This window comes from Hemicordylus capensis, chromosome 3 (genome assembly GCF_027244095.1).
Source record: "Hemicordylus capensis ecotype Gifberg chromosome 3, rHemCap1.1.pri, whole genome shotgun sequence".
Classification (NCBI taxonomy): domain Eukaryota; kingdom Metazoa; phylum Chordata; class Lepidosauria; order Squamata; family Cordylidae; genus Hemicordylus; species Hemicordylus capensis.
The window spans coordinates 84,485,876-84,498,904 of NC_069659.1; the positions used below are offsets into that span (position 1 = coordinate 84,485,876).

The window sequence follows — 13,029 nt, forward strand, 5'->3', positions numbered from 1 at the left end:
CCTCCAGCCGTGCACCCGCCCAGGCTTCCTTCAGTAGTATTCATCCTCCGAAATCGATGTGAGTGTTAAGACCTGGAGCTACCAGAACAGCATGTCTTTCTCTAGTACCATTAAAGGACTTGCATTGTCCACAATTTACAAAACCTTTTAAAAAATAATAATTTAGGATGATGTTCTATTGTGGCACATAGGTTATATGTGCCACAATTTTACTATGCTTTTTGTTACCACTATTCAGCCTCATTTAAGATTTCTTTACTTCATGAGCTGAGCTTCAGTGAGGGGGAGGCCCATTTTAAAAACTTGTTTCTGGGCCCACTACAACCTTGCTACGCCCCTGGGGTGGAGGTTCGGAGCTGCTGACCAAGTCCTATGCTCCAGAAAAGCCAGGCATTTACCCTCTGCCATTGCTGCTGCTGCCAGGCATAGCGAGCAGCCACCCCAGTCCCTGTTCACCCTCACAAAGCACTTTGGTAGATTGGGCTACTGCTGTGCTTCATCCAATACATTATCCCTTCTCTTTCTCTCTCCTCACTTGCCACAAGCAAACCTCACATGCATTTTCTGGGCTGGCCGCACTGAGTTCCTCTGCTCCCCAATTCGGCAAGATCTGGACAGATCTGGACAGTAAGATCCTCTTGTTCCACTACTGGATTGGTCTCTGGGTTAACCCTGGGCAATGGCTCTTCCTTTTGCATGGAATCACTGGTACTTGAGAGTGATGCAAGTGGCTGGTCCTCAATGAGGTTTGGTGGGTCTGCGAGCGGGGCTTCTGGATCCCTAGCTGCCATCTCATTAGAGCTTGCTTGAGCCTGGCTGCCTGTGACCACACTGACACAGGCATGTCAGGCAACCTGGTTGCTCAGATCATTCCCAATCAAAACAGCAGTTTGTAAATCCTTGTGCACAGTAACTGTCCAGGGACCCCTTACTTTAGGCAAATATTAGCAAGTGGGAGGTGCACCACTGCACTTTCAAATGGTTTAACTGCCCAACTTCTCTCAGGCACAATCATCTCTGGTCTTACAAGGCTTTCATGTATGGAGGTAATGTCAGCGCCAGAGTTTCTTCATCCCCATTCCACCTTCCCATTTATAGTTATGCTTTCCTGATGCTCAGCAGGAATGGCATTTGAATCTGCAATGTGAACACCCACAAGGAAGTCTTGTTGGGGGTTGTTCAATTTATTTGAGGTCGGGGCAGCTTCTGGGGCCCAGCTAGCCGATGGGGTGGCTTGCTTAGGAAGGGCCCCAGCAAGGATCTGCACCTTACTGAATCCTCCAAATACCCTGAATAAAACCGAACAGAAATCACATTAATCAGTGTGTATATTTACTCCTTTCCACCTTTTCTGTGCAACCTGGTTCTGGCTCTCAGTCAGCTTCTAGCAAAATCCTTGCAAAACAATTCAATTTTGATCCCACCCGCTGCCAGCCAATTGTGAAGAAACGGGGGTGACTCTATGCTTCCCTGGGACCTACCCTCAGTAGAAAGATTGCTCTGATCCCAAATCTAGGAGCATCTAAGCTCCTTCAAGGTAGGCTGCCAGTTGCTCTAAGCCACCGACCAGGCTTAGACACTGCTTCAACAACCTAGAACTGTCTGGTTTGGGTCTTAGAGGCACTGTACAGAAAGAGCCACTTTTACGTATCCGAACTTTATTAAGAAATAAGAATTGCACACAGAATAAGGAATTGGGAGAAAGTAGGTTGAAATTGGAAATAAAGAAAGGCACACAAGAATTCAAAAGAAAATACTAAAAGCATTTATTAACTGACTAGCATTGAGCTTTGTCTTAGTCTATCAGTAGGCAGGTGCTTAGCTGAGAGAGCGTTAATCTCTACAGCTTCTCCCAGTGGAACATCCATTTGCAAATGAAAAAGGGTGTGGGGGCGAGCTTCCACCTGTCCTAGTTCAAAGAGTATTCAAATTTCCTCCCCTCTGGGTGGTGAGATGTAAAGTGGCCCTATCTCCTGTGTCAGATAAGATTAGGGAATTGGTGAAGGAAGGGTCTGTTAGAGTAGATTGAGATGATGGAAGTCTACTTTGCTCTTTTTGATGCTCATGAACACTCAATGGCCCTTGTTGAGGCCAATCTGACCAATGGCTTGAGCCTGCCCTGAGAGCTACGCAATTCCAATCTAATGGGAGGACTACAGGACATTGTACATATTATTGGTTCGCATCCATCTCCCACTTTTTCCAAACCTAGTTTTGTGGGTGGTGATACATCAGGATGTGGGATGATATCTCGATTCCACTGAAGTGCCTGTAGGTTTGCTCTTAGAATGGCTGGTGAATGTAAGGTGATAACTATCACCTTATATCTTCAGTATCTGTCATAGTGGTTTGTGGGACATAAAGCTGACAATCAAAGTTTTCTATGGCATCCACGAGGTCTTCAATACTAGAGGGTGTGGTACCCAATTTGGCCAAGTTTTCTAAGATGTAATTGTTAGTCAAATGCCTTCCACCATATCAATTTTCCTTTGTTGAAGAAGGAAACGATATTCATCCTCTCCAACACGCTTCAAAACTGGCCCCATGGTATATGGAAGAATTATGGGGGCTGAAGTGGCAAGGTAGACTGGAGTGCACAAGTGGAGAAAGACTCAACTCGAATCCAACAGATTGCAACATGGAATACATTTGAAGATTTCCTGCTGAAATTAGAACATTCCCATCTTTGAGAACTTTTAAAAAGTCTTTAAAGATGCATCTGTTCACCCAGACTTTTAATTAAATACTGTTTTAATAGTTCTAACATTGTTTTAAAATTTTTAAATTGTTGTAATGTTTTAACCTTTTCTGTTGTCATTTATTTTGTTTTGTTGTAAACTGCCCAGAGCAGTAAGTTTTGGGTGGTATAAAAATATGTTAAATAAATAATAAATAATGCGTGCAGCCCTGGCAGTGTGGAGGCCTTTATAGGACCTAGTACATTGTAAATTGGGGCAAGATCAGTGTACCATTTCATGCCATATCCCACCAAAATTCCAAAGTCTGGTGGAATTGTAGGCTATCTTCTAGCAGACAAAACCAAAACTTAAGTGTCAGGAGAGTGTATGTGCTGTACATCAGAGGAGGGTACTTTATTCCTTGACATTCTAGGTACACTGCATGAAGAATAATCTTAGTGCCTGAGTCCTCCTGGGTGGTTGAAAGGGATGAAACATTGATGCCTTTCCATAGTCCACTAAATGGTGCACAAGGAAAGTAGTCAGGTTGTCTTTTGTTTTGTCATTTGCCAGTAGTTTTTTTATGGGAAGCCACCATTTTACATCCTGCGATGCTGGCATGGAGGACCTGTATTTTGAAGTCCAGGAAAAGATGCATGAATACATTAGCAAAGGACAGGTCAGAAGAGTCACGTATATGAGAAACCTGGAAACAAGTCTTGTATTTTTGCTGAGTCATGCTGATGTCCTGAGATTGACTTTCTGTACCAAAATCTCCTTAGCCTTCCTGAGACTGATAAATTAGAATCCTCACAGCCTGTCTGTTTGCTAGAATAATACACTTGATTGCATTCCTTCCTGCATGCCTCATTAACTACCCTGATCTCTCAGGATTGCTCAGTCACTGGGAAAACAAAAGGGCCATCTCCCAAACTATCTGGGTGATTGTTCTAGCTGGAAAAGCCCATCATCAATATGCCAACCTGGTGTCAAGGTTGGCACATTAACATATACTCTACTCAACTCCATCTTCCTTTGTCCTGGTGCCCCAGAGGGCAGGAATTCTCTTGAATTTTCCAGACATATGGTTTCTGCCTCATTTAAGGAAACTTCACTTTCCCCTTGCCCAATCTACCAAAGTGCTTTGTGAGGGTGAACAGCTGCATTTGGTCATACATTTGGAGTCTCCACTGACACCAAGTTAAAGAACTGCAACTAGGATGGCTTGAGCTCCAAAGCAGATGTGGGAGAGAAGAACAATCAGCAATAGAATCAGAATCATGCTGTTTCTTTTTACACTTCTAGTCCAAAGTCCAAAAGAAGAACTTGCACATCTCTTCTTCCACAATGAAATGAGTGAGCTGCATCTGCATTTAAAGCAGACATAAGTCAAGGGTTATAATGATTTCAAGGGAAAATATATTTTTCTATCCTTTTACCAAAATTATAAGTTTAGTCAAAAACAGCATTAAAAGAAAAAAACATGATTTCTATAAAGTGATAGGAACATAATGCAATATTGCTGAAGCAGAAAAAGACATGCATTACAAAGAAGTAAATACCACTTATCTCAGAACCATGATATTTTCCTATTTTTTAAAAAAGTCATTAGAAAGCAGACTGCAGGTGAGACAGGAGTTCGCTTATCCAGTATTTGATATTTTTAAAAACGTTTTAATGCAACATTATGTCAGACTTGATCCTTCATTAGTCATCCTTCTAGAGAGGCTGGGGGGAAAAACTGCTTTGAAAATGCTTTTTCATCTTTTTTACACTGTCCAAGTTCTGCAAGATGGTTCATGTAGCCACTTTATAATCACCCACATAAATCCTGTGGCATACTCAAGCCTGACTGCACTTCAGTTCATTTGCCCTTACTTGTATTTGTAAATATTCAGGGACAACTTCAAATATTCTATTAAACCAAATGTAACATAGCATGGATGAGTCACAACTGTTATCTTCTGCTGTCAAGCCATATTTTACCCTTTGGAGTTAATGCTTTGCTTGAATAAGCTGCTAAGCTGAGTGAATATTTATTTTTTTAAATGTATTTATTTTACATACTTTATCAGTTTTCAGGCAAAAACTTCAGAAAGCATTGCACACAGAAACAATTTAAAAACAGACATCAGTAAAACTGTAAAAAAAAACACCAAGCAAAAACAAAAGAAAAGCAAAAGCAAAAGCAAAGCAGAAGAAAAGGAAAAGGAAAAGAAAAGGAAAAGAAAAGAAAGGAAAAAGCAGCAGCCAAAAACAAAAGCCAGAACAAGTGAAAGAGTAATCTTTTCTTCCTTGATTTTGTCCAGGTCCAATGCAAAAAACAAACAGAAAAGTAAGGCAAAGTTACACTCCAAAACCCAATACATGACTAGGTCTGTAAAAACAATTCAATCTCCATATAATTTGTTCCCAAGATTTTGCCATAGTATCAGCAACAACCAACACACATATTGTGCTGTGAGAATTTTGGGGAAAATACTACAAAATTGATACATTTTAGTATTATTTCTATGTGTAAACTGCCCTGAGCCATTTTTGGAAGTGCCTTATAGAAATTGAATAAAATAATAATAATAATAATACCCACAGTGATGCACTACCTTGGCGTGGTTGTGCGGCTTGCGTGCTCTGAGGAAGGTGAGAGCTATGCCAGAGGTCCAACCATGCTGGACAGGTCTCACCAGAGGAGCCAGACAAAGAGTGCCTCTCCCATCAACAATATGGTGAGACGTAACTTTAATATATCTATACCGGATCGGTCGTCGCCCGGGTCAACAAGGACCGCGCCAGGTGCTGGAGTCTCTGGACATCTGGTGGCAAGTGGGCAACAGGACTCAGGATCTTCAGTTGAGCAACCAGGGCTGAAGACAGCAAAGTTACTGGAAGAAACGTCGCTTAACCGAAAAAAATATACGAAAAATGCCAACAAGGAAATAATGATCTGCTATTACAAGTCTAGTCCAACTAGAAGAGGTTATTTAAAAAGAATGTACCAAATTTGGAAAGAGAAGCATCCAGATACAGAAATAACTGAACAAAGGTTAGCAGACCAGAGAAGATTCATAATAAGAAATAAAGTATTCACAAAAGTTGAGTTGGAAGAACTGCAAAGAGCAACACAAGCTCAAGATAAGGAAAAAGAATTACCACCAACTGAAACAGTTGCTCAGGCTCAGGTGAAGGAGGTATGGGAAATAGAGGATACCACTGTTGCTGAACTGTTTCAAAATTAAAACCAGGCAACCTCCCCTTTGCCTTCACCTCAAAAACCCAAATGCTGTTTAACAGAAAAGCAACAAGAACTAAAGCAAAAAATAACTGAGCACATGAACCAAACAACCACCAGGGTTCGACTTCCAGCTCTAAAAACAGTTGCCAAAAAACAACTTGCTCAGGTATTAAAAAATGTCAATGCTGCACTTGCAGAAATAACAACCAATCATTTGCAAGAAACAAACCAACTAATATACAGTGCAGCAGCAACAACAACACAAGAGCTTGGATATAGATCAATGGACCTGTAAAAAAAGAAAGTAGTACATCACCTAAATGGAAGATTAGATTAGAAAATAAAATCTCCAGGCTTAGATCAGATGCTAGTAAATTGAAAGATATGAAAGACAAGAAGCTGAAGAATGAAAACACCAAACAGTATCTGATCCAAAAATACCTCCTAGATTCAAGGAAAATTAGAGAAGTCCTGGAAATAATAAAGCAGCAAATAACAGCAGTATCAAAGAAGATTAGCAGATATGAAGCCAGAACTACACAACACAGGCAGAATCTCCAATTCCAGTCGAATCAGAGACGTTTCTACCAAAGCATAGAAGGAGAAACTGCAAGAAACCTAGAAACACCAAATCAAGAAGAAAGAGTGCAATTCTGGGGGAAATTATGGGACAATCCAATAGATTATAATAAAAAAGCAGGCTGGATGAAAGAGGTCAAAAAATGTAACCAACAAATGCAAGATCTAATAATAACACCAGAATTAATAAGTGAAAGAGCAAAGAAAAGTAAAAATTGGACTGCGCCAGGCGACGATGAGCTGCATGGCTTTTGGCTTAAACACCTAACAAGTCTTCATAAACAACTATCCAAGCAGCTCAATCACATTTTGCAAGGAGGTGATATTGAACAATGGCTAACAACTGGGAAAGCTCATCTCATCATGAAAGACCCAGCAAAAGGTGCAGTTCCAAGTAATTATAGACCAATAACCTGCCTGCCAACCATGTTCAAATTATTAACTGGAATAATAGCAGATGAAGTGATGCAACACTTATTAATTAACAAAGAGCTTCCAGTTGAACAGAAAGGAAATTGCCCGAACACCAGAGGCACAAAAGACCAGCTGCTGATTGACAAAATGATTTTATAAAATTGCAAGAGAAGAAAAACAAATCTAAGTGTTGCATGGATTGACTACAAGAAAGCCTTCGATTCATTGCCTCACACATGGATACTAAAATGTTTAGAAACAACTGGTGTCAGCAAAAACATTCAGATATTTATTTAAAAAGCAATGAGCATGTGGAGTACACAGTTAACAATCAATGGCGAGGCACTTGGACAGGTTAGCATTAGAAGAGGCATGTTCCGAGGGGACTCACTATCCCCTCTATTGTTTGTAATTGCCATGACTCCACTTTCACAAATACTAAACAAAACAGGCCTTGGATACCAAACATCTAAAACATCCAGTAAAATCAACCATCTGCTGTACATGGACGATCTGAAGTTGTATGGAAAGTCCCAGTCAGAAATCGAATCACTGCTAAGCACTGTCCATATATTCAGTAGCGATATAGCAATGGAGTTTGGACTAGACAAGTGTGCTGCATTATTAATGAACAGAGGGAAAATAAGAAAAACAGAAGGAATAGAACTGCCCAATGGAAGCAAGATCAAGAACCTGGAAGAGAAAGAACGTTACAAATACTTGGGCATTCTCCAGGCTGATAACATCGCACACACTGAAGTTAAAAGAAAAATTGGAAGTGAATACATCAGGGGAGTTAGAAAAATCCTCAAGTCCAAACTCAATGGCGGGAACACCATACAAGCCATAAACACCTGGGCTATACCTGTTATCAGATACAGTGCAGGAATAATAGACTGGACCCAGGCAGAGCTAGAGACGCTAGATTGTAAGACCAGGAAAATAATGACCATCAATCATGCTCTGCACCCCCGCAGTGATGTCGATAGTCTCTACCTCCCTCGCAGCTCAGGTGGAAGAGGAATGCTGCAAGTCCATCAAACAGTAGAGGAGGAGAAAAGAGGCCTTGAAGAATATATCAAGGAAAGTGAAGAAGATGCACTTCAAATGGTCAATAACGCGAAACTATTCAACACCAATGAAAGAAAGCAGGCCTACAAGAAAGAACAAGTCAAGAACCGAGCAGAAAAATGGAAAAATAAGCCACTGCATGGTCAATATTTGCACAATATAAGTGGAACATCAGACATCACCAAGACCTGGCAATTGCTTAAGAATGGCAACCTGAAGAAAGAAACAGAGGGTTTAATACTGGCTGCACAAGAACAGGCACTAAGAACAAATCCAATAGGAGCAAAAGTAAAAAAATCCACCACAAACAGCAAGTGCCGCCTTTGTAAAGAAGCAGATGAAACCGTGGACCACCTAATCAGCTGCTGTAAAAAGATTGCACAGACTGACTATAAACAAAGGCATGACAAATTAGCAGGGATGATACACTGGAACATCTGGAAAAAATACAAGCTACCTGTAGCCAAAAATTGGTGGGACCTTACCATTGAAAAAGTTGAAGAAAATGAAGATGTAAAAATATTATGGGACTTCCGACTACAAACAGACAAACATCTGCCACACAATACACCAGATATCACTGTAGTCGAGAAGAAAGAAAAACAAGTTAAAAATAATCGACATAGCAATACCAGGGGATAGCAGAATAGAAGAAAAAGAAATAGAAAAAAATCACCAAATACAAAGATCTACAAATTGAAATTGAAAGGCTGTGGCAGAAAAAGACCAAAATAATCCCAGTGGTAACTGGCGCCCTGGGTGCAGTTCCAAAAGACCGTGAAGAGCACTTCAACACCATAGGGGCCACAGAAATCACCATCAGCCAATTACAAAAAGCAGCGTTACTGGGAACAGCCTATATTCTGCGATGATATCTATAACAATTGACAATAAAATTCTGGCATCCCAGGTCCTTGGGAAGGACTCGATGTCTGGATCAAACAAGCCAGTCAATAACACTTGTCTGACTGTGTAAACAAGAAATAATAATATCCATAGAGTCTAAAAAACAGAACAGAATCTGTGTAGTGCTAAAGCACATAAGCCTGATTCATACATACATGTTCATCACTTGATGATTGTAACATCAAGCGGCAACTTACCCATCAGAATGTCATCTAGATATAGTAGAGACAACATGGTATAGCATTTAGATAGGACTGGGGAGATACAAATTCAAATATTTGGTCCACCATGTAGATCACTGGATGACCTTAGACCGACAGCCATCTCTTAGGCTAATCTACCTTGCAGGTTTGCTATGAGGATAAAAGGATAAACGTACATTGCCCCAGCTCCTTGCAAGGAAGGGCAAGATAAACATATAATGCATAAAATAAACATCAGACAGAACTTTCATATAACTTCAAACACAAAGCTTTTTCATTGAATCAGTTCAAACATTCAACTTCCAATTAAAATGTGAACTCAAGTGATGTCTAAACGAGCTCATCTTCTTTTCCACTTGTAGTTGCAGATATGCAAGAGGTTTAGTGTCTAATCTTAGTGATATGATAAGGGTTTTTAAATATATATATTTCTAATTAAGAGTTTTAATCTGCAAATCAATCCATGGTCACATTTAGCAATTTTTAGTATATGGATTTATGTACAACATGCTGTATTTTTTTCCTTTGTCATTCCTTGCCTTGTTATAATTTGTCTATCTTTATCTATTCACACATGGATATATGTGGTTTAGTGGAACAGACATGCTCTACTTGTCTATTACGAAATGCCATTCTTGCCCCATGGTTGCATGGTATGTGCCATCTCAACTAATCATATATTTAGGACATGACACAATTAGACTTATTAAGAAAACCAACCAAATTATTTATTCCTTCAGCTCTTCAATTTCAGAGTAGCATAATTCTGTCATACCTCTTTAGCAGGTTCCTATAGTACTTTTTTGTTGTTTTTCTGTTTACTGTTACTCTTCATTAACATTAAATCTACTCCAGATGCCAGGTGATAGTGACTGCAAGGTGACAGAATATCAGACTACTTAATTGTTTTTAAACAAGCAGCTGATTACCAAAGATGTTCAAAACAAACAAGTAAGCCAGGAACACTTCAACGCATTGCCATGCTATGTATAAGCTTGAAAACCAGATTCTTAGTCTACTTATAGACCAATCTGTTTATACTTCAACACTCATAAAATGTGGTCGCATTTGCATGGAACGTGGAACCAGAGTTGAATGGGTTCCAGTATTACGTGCAAATGTATTACATGCAAATGTGTGCAAATGCAGTTCTGCACAGCAACATACCCAAGGTTTCAGTTTTCTGACTCCAATCTTAAAACGTATTTGTTTGGCCTGGCTTTCCAGGGTTTTAAAATTGGTTTTAATATTTTAACCCGGTTTCAGGGTTTTTAATTATTGTGTTTGTTTAATTGTTGTTTTAAAATGTTTTTAAATAGTTAATTGTTGTTATTTAAAAAACAATTTAAATTTAAACAATTTAACAATTTAAAATTGTTTTTAATTTTTGTTTTAGCGCTTTATTGTTTTAATGGTTTGTTTTAATTGTAAACTGCCCCGAGCCATTTTGGAAGGGCAGTATAAAAACCAAATAAATAAATAAATAAATAAATAAATAAATAAATAAATAAATAAAATAATCTAAACCCTTGGATTGTATTGGTTTTTGTTGCTGCAACCCAAGGTTGGCCACAGTCTGCATTGTGTCTGAATGCGGAGCCGCAGGCTGCGTCCCCTTCAACCAGAGTTGAGGGTGGAAGCTCCTCCCTCAACTCTGACTGTGCTTGGCTGCAGGACTGTCCAGTCAAGAAGGAAGAGCACACAGCAAGTTCCCCCTCCTCTCTGCAGTTTCGCTGAGTGCAGAGTTCGCTATCCGTTACATGCAAATTAGGATGGGAGAGCGGGGGTGGGGAGTAGAACTGTGGGTCCATTGAAACTGCATTATGTGTGAATGCGGCCCGTCTGACCTTTAATCAATCAATCAATCAATTAATTAATTAATTAAAACATTTAATATACCGCCCACTCCGAAGACTCTGAGCGGTGCACAAAAACATGCAAAACAAGACAACATTAAAAATTACATTCTAAATTAAAAACTAAAGTAACTAAAAAAAGGGGAGGGAGGACAAATAGGTAGACTACAGTGCAAAAGCCTGGCAAAAAGGAAAAGCCTTCAACAGAGATTTAAAAATCAGTAAGGAAGGGGCTAAACAAATCTGAAGGGGAAGAGAGTTCCAAAGAAGTTGGGCAGCACCCAAAAAGGCCCTTTCACGGGTCCTAGCACCCTGAACCTCATGGACCGACAAAAGGGCCATAAAAAATTAGATTATAGATGAGATAATCTAACTGGACGGGATGTAACTGGATGGGAGAGGCGAGTCGCTAGATAGACAGGTGCCAAACCCCGCAAGGCTTTGAAGGTCAAAACCAGGACCTTAAATTGAACTCGGAAGCGAATAGGCAACCAGTGCAATGACTGTAAGAGAGGTGTTACCCTGTCATGTTTTCTGGCACCCATGAGTAGGTGAGCCGCTGCATTCTCTTGTAGCTTCCCAATCATCATCAAAGGTAACCCTAGACAGAGAGTGTTACAATAATCTAAGTGGGAGATAAGAAGGGCATGGGTCACTGTCATTAATACCTGCCAATCAAGGTAAGGGCGTAATTGGCGAATCAGATGAAGCTGGGCAAAAGCATTTCTGGCTGGAGCCTCTATCTGCTGTTAAAGCAGGAGGCGTGATTTGGGGGTCCAAAGGGACCCCCAAATCATGAGCAACCTCCTTTGGGGGCAGTGCCACCCCATCTAAAACAAGGTTCACATCCGGCTGTTGGCTGGTACGAGGCTGAGTAAAAGTAGTTCAGTCTTAGTGGGATTCATTCTGAGCTTGTTTTGATTCATCCAAACCTTAACAGCTTCTAGGTATCGTGTAAGCATCCCCAGAATGGTCTGGGATGGCAATATACAGCTGAGTATCATCTGCATATTGATGAAATTTCACCCCACACTGGGAAATGACCTGACCCAGCGGCTTCATATTGATATTAAAAAGGACAGGGGCAAGAACTGAACCCTGGGGAACTCCATAAAGAAGTGGCCATGGGTCAGAGCACCTGTCCTCAATGCATACCAACTGGACACACCCGCTAAGGTAAGAACGGAAGCACTGTAAGACAGTGCCCCCGATACCCAACCCATGCAGGCGGTTGAGAAGGATAGCATGATCAATAGTGTCAAAAGCTGCTGAGAGATCTAAAAGGACCAAGAGATGGACACTACCCTCGTCAAGGTCCCAAAGAAGGTCATCTACCATAGCAACCAGTGCCATGCTGAGGCCTGAAACCTGACTGATAAGAATTAAGATAACTAGTTTCTTCCAAGACCCTCTCAAGCTGGGCACATACAACTCTCTCCAACACCTTCACTAAAAAAGGGAGGTTGGAGATCGGTCTATAGTTGTCAAGGACCTCAGGGTCCAGGGAGGGTTTCTTAAAGTGAGGGCGAACTATCGCCTCTTTAAGTGCTGCTGGCACGGAACCCTCATGAAGCGAGGAGTTAACCATCTCCCATAGCCAAGAATTAACATTCCCACCAGCTGTTCTAACCAGCCAGGAGGGACAAGAGTCCAAGCAACATGTTGCCGCAACCATACCCGAAAGAATTGTGTCCATATCCTCAACCAATTCAAAGGTGTCCCATGTAACGTCACAAGACAGAATCTCCTCTATCTGATCAGATCCTATAGAAGTAGAGTCCAACTCTAGCCAAAGGCGTGTGACTTTATCAGCAAAGAATTGAACAAATTTATCACAGCGGCCAGATTGAACATCTACCAGATCCACTCTCCTAAGAAGGGAGCGGGTAATCCGGAATAAGGCCGCTGGATGAGAGTCAGCTGAGGTGACAAGAGTGGAGAAATAGTGAGATTTCACTGTTCTTATCGTCCTAGAATATTCCTGAATATAAGCAAGTAATTGCATTCATTCATCTTCTGCACCAGTTTTCCTCTGACGACGTTCCAAGTGTCTTTTGGTCTGCTTCATCTCTCTAAGCTCTGCAGAGAAC

The 13,029-nt window shown here is 40.7% G+C and overlaps 1 long non-coding RNA gene across 1 annotated transcript in view; it reads right to left on the bottom strand.

The window, feature by feature from the left end:
- Positions 1 to 1,232: 1,232 nt before the first annotated feature.
- LOC128349037 (uncharacterized) overlaps positions 1,233 to 13,029 on the bottom strand; it is a 67,352-nt gene continuing 55,555 nt past the window's right edge. Inside the window, exon 4 of the long non-coding RNA XR_008318510.1 lies at positions 1,233 to 4,045. This is a non-coding gene — a long non-coding RNA (uncharacterized LOC128349037). The remainder of the gene's footprint in view (positions 4,046 to 13,029) is intronic.